Here is an 8416-nt window from a genome sequence, read left to right as displayed (position 1 = left end):
CAATACATCTATAAATCAAGAATGTTTAAAAACGTGAGATTTGTCCATGTAATTTGCATACACTCGACTCCAGAATAATTGGCATCCTTGCCAAGAAGGTTATAAGAAAATGTCTTTGTGGTTTATTAGAAGAAATAAAATTGCTTATTGAAAAAGAACATTTTTTAATGAAACTATGAATGACATTACCTATTTGCAACCTCCCTTGCCAATGCTTGATAAAACTGTCATTTCAGAGAGCACCCCTTAATACAGAATTTCAGGGGGCAGGGGTTAGGTCAGGGGGTGAGATGGTTATTGGTTAAGCTTGATTATTGTGGGAAGTGTTGTGGAAAAATAAGGTGAGATAATAAATGAAAACCAAGATTACAGTTGACTGGACTGGAGAATTTAGAATTTAGAGAATTTATGGACACGATCGATCGTGGGTTCTTACAGCAGTGTATGTGGAGAAGAACCAGGAACAGATGCTATGGCCCTATCTTTATACTAGACCAGGGGTCAGCAACCTATGGCACGCGTGCCAAAGCTGGCACATGAAGCATGTTTGCCTGGCATGCTGATTGGCAAGAGTAAAAAAAAATTATTTCATGCTCAGCGCAGCGCCTTATTAGTTGGATCCGTCCTTACACGCTATGCCATATGCTCACTCCCGACACCTTGATTAACCTTAACAAGCATAAATTATTCCACCTTAACCACCTCCGCCTATGGCCAGTAAGGGTTGAGTAATTTATGCTAGTTAAGGTTAATCAAGGTGTCGGGAGTGAGTCAGCTTTTAGTGCGAATTTAGTATAGCATGGCTGCTAAATGCGCAAAAGTGGATGTTCGTTCAATTCAACAAGACTGGACAGATTTAACAAAGCACCAAAGCTCATTTAGGGATGATGCTGACAAAACAGAATCAATCAAACGAGCAATTTCAAGGTACAAGAAACAGACGAGTGTTCATCAAAATTTAAACCATGGTAAAAGTTCACCACATATACACCACAGATGGATCATCTTTGCAGAGAAAGTCAGGGACAGGGATCACACTGACATGTAAGTTTAATTAACTGATTAATTGGTTTATGTCACATACATAACAGTTTGTGTTATATGACTGTTGTATTCAATGGCACACTTAGTACATCTTCACTTTATTTTGTTTAATTGGCACAGAGTACAAAAAGGGTTGTGACCCCTCAGGCTGCTTTGTTTTTTCTTAGTTTTTTTATTTCTCAAGTTTCTGTTCATGGTTTTATATGGTCTCAATATATATATATTTTTTTCCTTTTGTTTACTGGCCTCCTGCAATTGTGTTCATCTTAATATTTCTCAGATACTTTCTTCTTCCTGGAATCTCAGTGCCCTCAGAGTGCTCACCACCCTGTTACAATTTTGTATTTTAGTCTAGCTCTAAGATTCCAACATCATTCAGTTTTAGTTTCTTCATAAAAGCAGATTTCATGATGCCACGTATCCTAACAAGACTTTTAAAGGAGGAACAGCTTGAAATATCACAGATGCAGCGGCATACTTGAGGCACCGACAATGGAAATGAGGTTATTTACAGTATAATCATTGATCTTTTATGTGAAACCCACGCTGAGTGTGCATTGCCAAAGACCTGGGTTTTAGTAAAAATTCAAGTAGCATTTAATCAAAATTTTTACCAAGCCTTTTTACCAATGTGTAGATAAATTGTAGATGTTGCTTTGAGTCATTGTGACCGCAGAGTTCCATCTTCTGCAAAACCATTTTCTTTCTGAGTATGAGCAAAATATTCGTCTTCATTCAGACCGGATCATTAATAATGAATTCGGGCATTTTCAGGTAACTGTTCTTTTACAGCCAATGCCTTATTAATGAAGATCAACACACTTCATGTCATTTTACTTGTTTATTCTTAAATCTTGTTCATAAATAAATGGCCATTTGGCCTCTGAGTCACCTTATATTTTATAAGAAGTCATTGAGGACCACTACACATCCAGGTGAACCACGACTAAAATGGTAAATGTGTCATTGCTTTTTTTGTATGCTTTTTCTCCCTTTTTCTCCCAATTTTTAGTGCATCTAATTTTTTACCCAGTTGCGTTATGCTTTCTCTCTACTGGTGCTGACCCCCACCCCTGATTGAGGAGAGCAAGACACACGCCCCCTCCGACACGTGTGCAGTAGCCGACTGCATTTTTTTCACCTGCACGAGGCGAGTTCACATGCGGATCAGCCCTGTGCACAGACAAACACACCCTGATCAGCATTATTCCTCTACTCTGTGCAGGCACCATCAATCAGCCAGCAGAGGTTGTAATTGCATCAGTTATGAGCTCCCTATCCGGCTCCTCTCCCTGAATGAACAACAGCCAAACATTGTTCATATAGCCGCCCAGAGTGCCACTGATTGTGACTTGTAGCTTAAAGGGTTTTTCATTTAGTTGAATAGTGGAGCTGATGGTATTTCTTTGTTCAGATTATTATAAACACATTCCAAAATGTATTTTGCATTATGTCGTCATTTTTATTGACTTTTAGTGTGCAGTCCCAGGGTGAAAAAGAGAATAAAAATATAATTATTACTGATATTATTATTCATACATATTACTTTATTTATTCATAAGCATTAAAGGCTTTAAGAGTCACATACACTACTAACAGTAGAAATACTTGGCTTTCACTGCATGTTGCTGTATTTGCCACGTTAGATCAAATGTGAAAGGGCTCTGTAATGTGGAAACATTAGCAGACTAATAAAATAAGTGATGGGTACAGGCCTTTAGAGGTCTGCACTTTCTTAGCCATTAGGGAAAAGAATCTATGCACTGCTATACGCATAATGCTATTGTTGATGTATGCACTGTTATTGCAGTTAGTTCTGAATAGCAAAATTAATACAGACACTTATGTACACTATATACACATGTATATTACAAAAGTAATAGGACTCCTGGCCCTTTATCATTTTTAAATGCTTGTGTTTCAGTCAAAGCACTGCCTAACACATGTAATAAATCCGTTATATAAAGGGAATTAAATGCTTTCAACTTTGCAGCATCACTGTGCCACAAAGCAAAATCTATAAAGACATGAATAAAAGCTTGTCCAGTGGTCAGCACAAAGCCTTGACCTCAGCCCCACTGAACAGCTTTGGAATGAACTGGAACATCACCTGAGGCTTTCTTGGCCAACATTAATGCCCAAATACAAATGCTTATTTGACTGAATGGGCACAAATTCCAAATTCCCACAGACATAATTCAAGGTCTTGTGAGAAGCCTTCTCAGAAGAGTGGCTGTTGTTATAGCTGAAAAGTTCACACCAAGGTCATTCTATTTTAAAACCATTTGTTTCAGAAATGGGATGTCCAACAAGCTCATGATCAGGTGTCAGGATCAGATTTTTTATTCAACTGAATGAAAATGAGTAGTACGCATAACAACAGTATTTTAATAAGCAGTTTAAAGATACAACAATACACATACTACAATAGGTTCTTTCTCACCTCCCTGACCATGACTCGATAAGTCGATGCCCAATTTGGCTGAACAACCAACTGTGGAAATGTTCAAGGTTGTGCCAAGCTTCTTCCACTGCAAGATTGTCAAGGCCACTGTAGGAACACTCAATGCCTTAGATATTGTTTTATATCCTTGTCCAGATCTACGCTTTGACACAAATTGATCAGTCATCCAGTCAGTTCCTTAAAACTGACAAACAGGGTTTGTTGGGTTTGTTTTTGTCCAGACAGTACAGTTGAAATTGTGGGTCGTTGTAGACCAAGGTGTGTATATTTCCAAATTCAACTCGTATTGCAACTAATTGACTCCAGTTGAGGATTAATAAAGCAAACAAGATGGACCTGAGCACAAAATGAAGTGTTACAACAAAGCATCTTACAATTTTTGTGAATAAGAGACTTATTAAGTTTTTTGTAATTGCCATTATATGTAATTATGTGTAGATTAGTGAGTAAAATTGTAATTATATCCATTTAAAATCCAATCCACAACACAACAAAAATACTCAAGGGGGTCTAAATACTTTCTGAATTCACTGTATATGTAAATATTTAGTGAGCTAAATGACTGCCTTATTCTGTAAACATTGATTTTAGTATATGAATAAGACAGATGTGGTGAAGGACTTCAGTGCCTCCTTAAGTTATATCTTCTGTCCTTTACATTGAAACGTTGAAGCACCGAGGAGTCAGAACATACTGTCTCTTTCTCTCTGTGGAGCTCTGGTGTTTAATTAGACAGAACACTGCATACGAACCAGCATGCATGGTAAGATGGTTAAACTAACACCAGTGTGATTAAATGTTACAATATTCTCAGTTCTACACTGAAGGGCATCAGGCTGAACATATTCATGAACAACTTCAGCTTATTTTTAAATACCAGAGGATCAAAGCAGGATCCATATTTAAACACCTGAAAAAAAGGTTTGCTTTGGGCTTAAACTCAGAAATAAGACCAGTCTGTTCTTGTTCTTGTGTGTTAAGTGGATTTTTCTAATATGTGATTTGCTGTACTCTGTTTGAAATGTAAGTTTTAAGGCGGCACGGTGACGAGTGGGTGCTGCACAGCAACCGGGTCTTGGGAACCTGGGTTTAATTCTTGTCTTGATACATTTCTTCTCACTGTGTCTGCTTTGAACTTCTCTGTGTTCTATTGTTATATATGTATGCATATACACCGATCAGCCATAATATTAAAACCACATCCTTGTTTCTAAACTCACTGTCCATTTTATCAGCTCCACTTACCATATAGAAGCACTTTGTAGTTCTACAATTACTGACTGTAGTCGATCTGTTTCTCTGCATGCTTTGTTAGCCCCCTTTCATATCAGCACAACACACACTAACACACCACCACCATGTCATTGTCACAGCAGTGCTGAGAACAATCCACAACCTAAGTAATACCTGCTCTGTGGTGGTCCTGTGGGGGTCCTGACACAAAGTATGTAAAGAAACAGATGGACTACAGTCAGTTATTTTAGAACTACAAAGTGCTTCTATATGGTAAGTGGAGCTGATAAAATGGACAGTGTATGCCCATGCATCTATTCATTTATTCTTACTACTTGCCTTATCCAGTCATGTCATGGTGGGTTTGGAACCCTCCTGAAAGAATAGACACAAGGCATGAATACCCTGGACAGGCTGCCAATCCATAGCAAGGAGGCACACACTCGCATATTTACTCACTCACACCTAAAGGCAATTAAGTGCAGCCAATTCACCTGCTGCATGTTTTTTAGGAGGAAGGAAACCAGTTTACCAGGAGGAAACCCACTGCTTCACTGTTCCATTCTGCCAGGTCATGTTTTATAGGTTCCCTGTTTGATAAATTCAGCAAATGAATGATTATTCTGTGTTGTATCCTGTAGAGGATATGTTAACTTACAAACACCATTTGCTTTTGACATTTGACATTTTGTGAAATGTAATTAAAACAAGAACTTTAAGTTAAAGGACAAATGTACTTATATATGGCCACATGGTCTCAGGAGTACTTTGGAAAACCGTTGTCACTTAATACAGTTCACTTCTGCATCAATAAATCTAAAACTTGTTATGGAAAGACAAAAAATGCATCAATTCTATGCAGAAATGGCAACAAGTTATTTGGGCCCAAACTGACATGTGACGATGTGTGCTGTGGTCAGATGAGTCCACATTTCAGCTTGTTTTCTTGGAAAAACTGACGTCAAAAAACATCCAAACTGTTTTCAGGAAAAGGTGCAAAAGCCAACATCTGTCATGATCTGTCATGTCTACGGCATGGGTGACTTGCTTATGTGTGAAAGTACCATTGACGTAGAGAAAGTTGATCAATAAAAACAGTACAGAAAATCTTTTCTTTGTATGTTTGTCAGTGAAATAAATGTTCAAGAGAATTAACAAATCAGTTTATTTTTATTGCATTTTATATACATTTCCCAACTTTTTTGGACATGGGGTTTGTCTTTTAACTTTTAACTTAAAAAACAGATAATTTGAGGAGGGGTGTCCAAACTCAAACTTGTATAAGACTGTAACATAGATATTACCTGTTTCTCAATAATATCAACCACTGCCTTAAAAAGGGCTTCCTTTAATTAGTGTGTAATCAGTGTAATTAGTGTAATCAATTACTGTATAAATATTGCAATAAACCAGTAGAAACACAGTATCAGTATATGGTTAACATTGCTGGGTTTCATGGTAGCACAACTGGTAAAGTTGGTGCCACACAGCAAGATGGGACCTGAAGACCTGGGTTTGATCTTTGTCTTAGGTCTCCTCTTATAAACATGTAAACATGTCTCATAAAACCTCCCAAAAACTGGAAATTGATGTCCTGCAATGAATTGACACCCTGTCCAAAGTGTATTAACGGCAGAGTGTTTCTGAATGGTGAGCCCAAACAGGATGAATAAATAAATGTTAATTTATCTAGAAAAAATATTCTATTATATTTTTAATGATGTCTGTGCATAAAGCATAATTTTATCAAATAAAAGTATTATTAGTAGTATCATTATTAGCATTATTAGTATTATTACCATACACAAATATCATAAATACTGTAATGACCTCTTTAAACTATTACCAAAAAATATAAAATAATTTATAAAAATATTTGTTAAAAGTGATTCTGTCAGGAAATGAATTCACCACCAGTAATTACATGTAAATGGTTTTAGTGTAAAAAGAATTGGCAGTTCAGTTCACACTGGAGTGGAGAAGTGCTCCATCAGGCAACCATTAACATTATTATGAATGACAACAGCAGTTATATTCATTCTGTTCTACAAGCCAATGCTGTATTTTAATCTCAGATAAAAAGCCTGTAGAGCAGAGCTGGACGTCCCCGGGATCCTGCAGCTCACACAGCGCACTTTAATAACACTAATATCAGCTCCCAGAACAATAACATCTTTGAATCCAGAACAATAGCTTACTGGAGATATCATTAAAGCCGATTTGTATTTATTTGATGACTATTTCAATCTTACATCAGACAGCTGTAAATCTGTTAGATCTCAGGATGTAGGTGTGTGATTTAGTAAAGGCTGTTCAGAGGGGTGGTCGGAGGACAAAAAATACGCCGTGTAAGGACCCTGAGGGGCGAGAAGTGGAGGGCTGTGCACGTGTCGGAAGAGGCGTGTACAGCGGCGTGCTCTCCTCGGATGCGATCTGGTATCTCTGGTAGCAGCAACTCAAAATTGAGTGTGCTAAATCGGAAGGAAAATGGGGAGAAAATGCATTAAAAAAAGATAAATTTTTACATTTCATGTATATTTTGATATTTGATGTCTTATTTTAGTTACATATTAATTTTATTACAGTTTGCAATCTGTTTTTTACTTTCAGATCATAATTTTTTCAGTTTAGTTTAGTCGCTAATCCGATTAAGGGGCATGGCATTCACTAAGAGGGACTTTAATTATAAGATAAGATTCCTTTCTTGATCCCCACTGGGGAAATTCAAATTTTACAGCAGCTCCAGCACAGCACAAGTACAGTAAAAACAGTAAATCGAGTAAATAAAAAAAGAGTAGAATAACAAAGTCAAGTGCAGGAAATAGGTGGTGGAGTATCAGTACTGTGCGAGTATTCAGTGTACTGTACATCTTCATCGTACACCTTGTCTGATGCTGTTCTGTTTTATGTCGCTGCTGTGCTGTTTCCTTCTATGTTTATACAGTGTATCACAAAAGTGAGTACACCCCTCACATTTCTGCAAATATTTCATTATATCTTTTCATGGGACAACACTATAGACATGAAACTTGGATATAACTTAGAGTAGTCAGTGTACAGCTTGTATAGCAGTGTAGATTTACTGTCTTCTGAAAATAACTCAACACACAGCCATTAATGTCTAAATAGCTGGCAACATAAGTGAGTACACCCCACAGTGAACATGTCCAAATTGTGCCCAAATGTGTCGTTGTCCCTCCCTGGTGTCATGTGTCAAGGTCCCAGGTGTAAATGGGGAGCAGGGCTGTTAAATTTGGTGTTTTGGGTACAATTCTCTCATACTGGCCACTGGATATTCAACATGGCACCTCATGGCAAAGAACTCTCTGAGGATGTGAGAAATAGAATTGTTGCTCTCCACAAAGATGGCCTGGGCTATAAGAAGATTGCTAACACCCTGAAACTGAGCTACAGCATGGTGGCCAAGGTCATACAGCAGTTTTCCAGGACAGGTTCCACTCGGAACAGGCTTCGCCAGGGTCGACCAAAGAAGTTGAGTCCACGTGTTCGGCGTCATATCCAGAGGTTGGCTTTAAAAAATAGACACATGAGTGCTGCCAGCATTGCTGCAGAGGTTGAAGACGTGGGAGGTCAGCCTGTCAGTGCTCAGACCATACGCCGCACACTGCATCAACTCGGTCTGCATGGTCGTCATCCCAGAAGGAAGCTGACGCA

This window comes from Trichomycterus rosablanca, chromosome 19 (assembly GCF_030014385.1).
Source record: "Trichomycterus rosablanca isolate fTriRos1 chromosome 19, fTriRos1.hap1, whole genome shotgun sequence".
NCBI lineage: Eukaryota > Metazoa > Chordata > Actinopteri > Siluriformes > Trichomycteridae > Trichomycterus > Trichomycterus rosablanca.
This window is presented reverse-complemented; position numbering follows the sequence as displayed.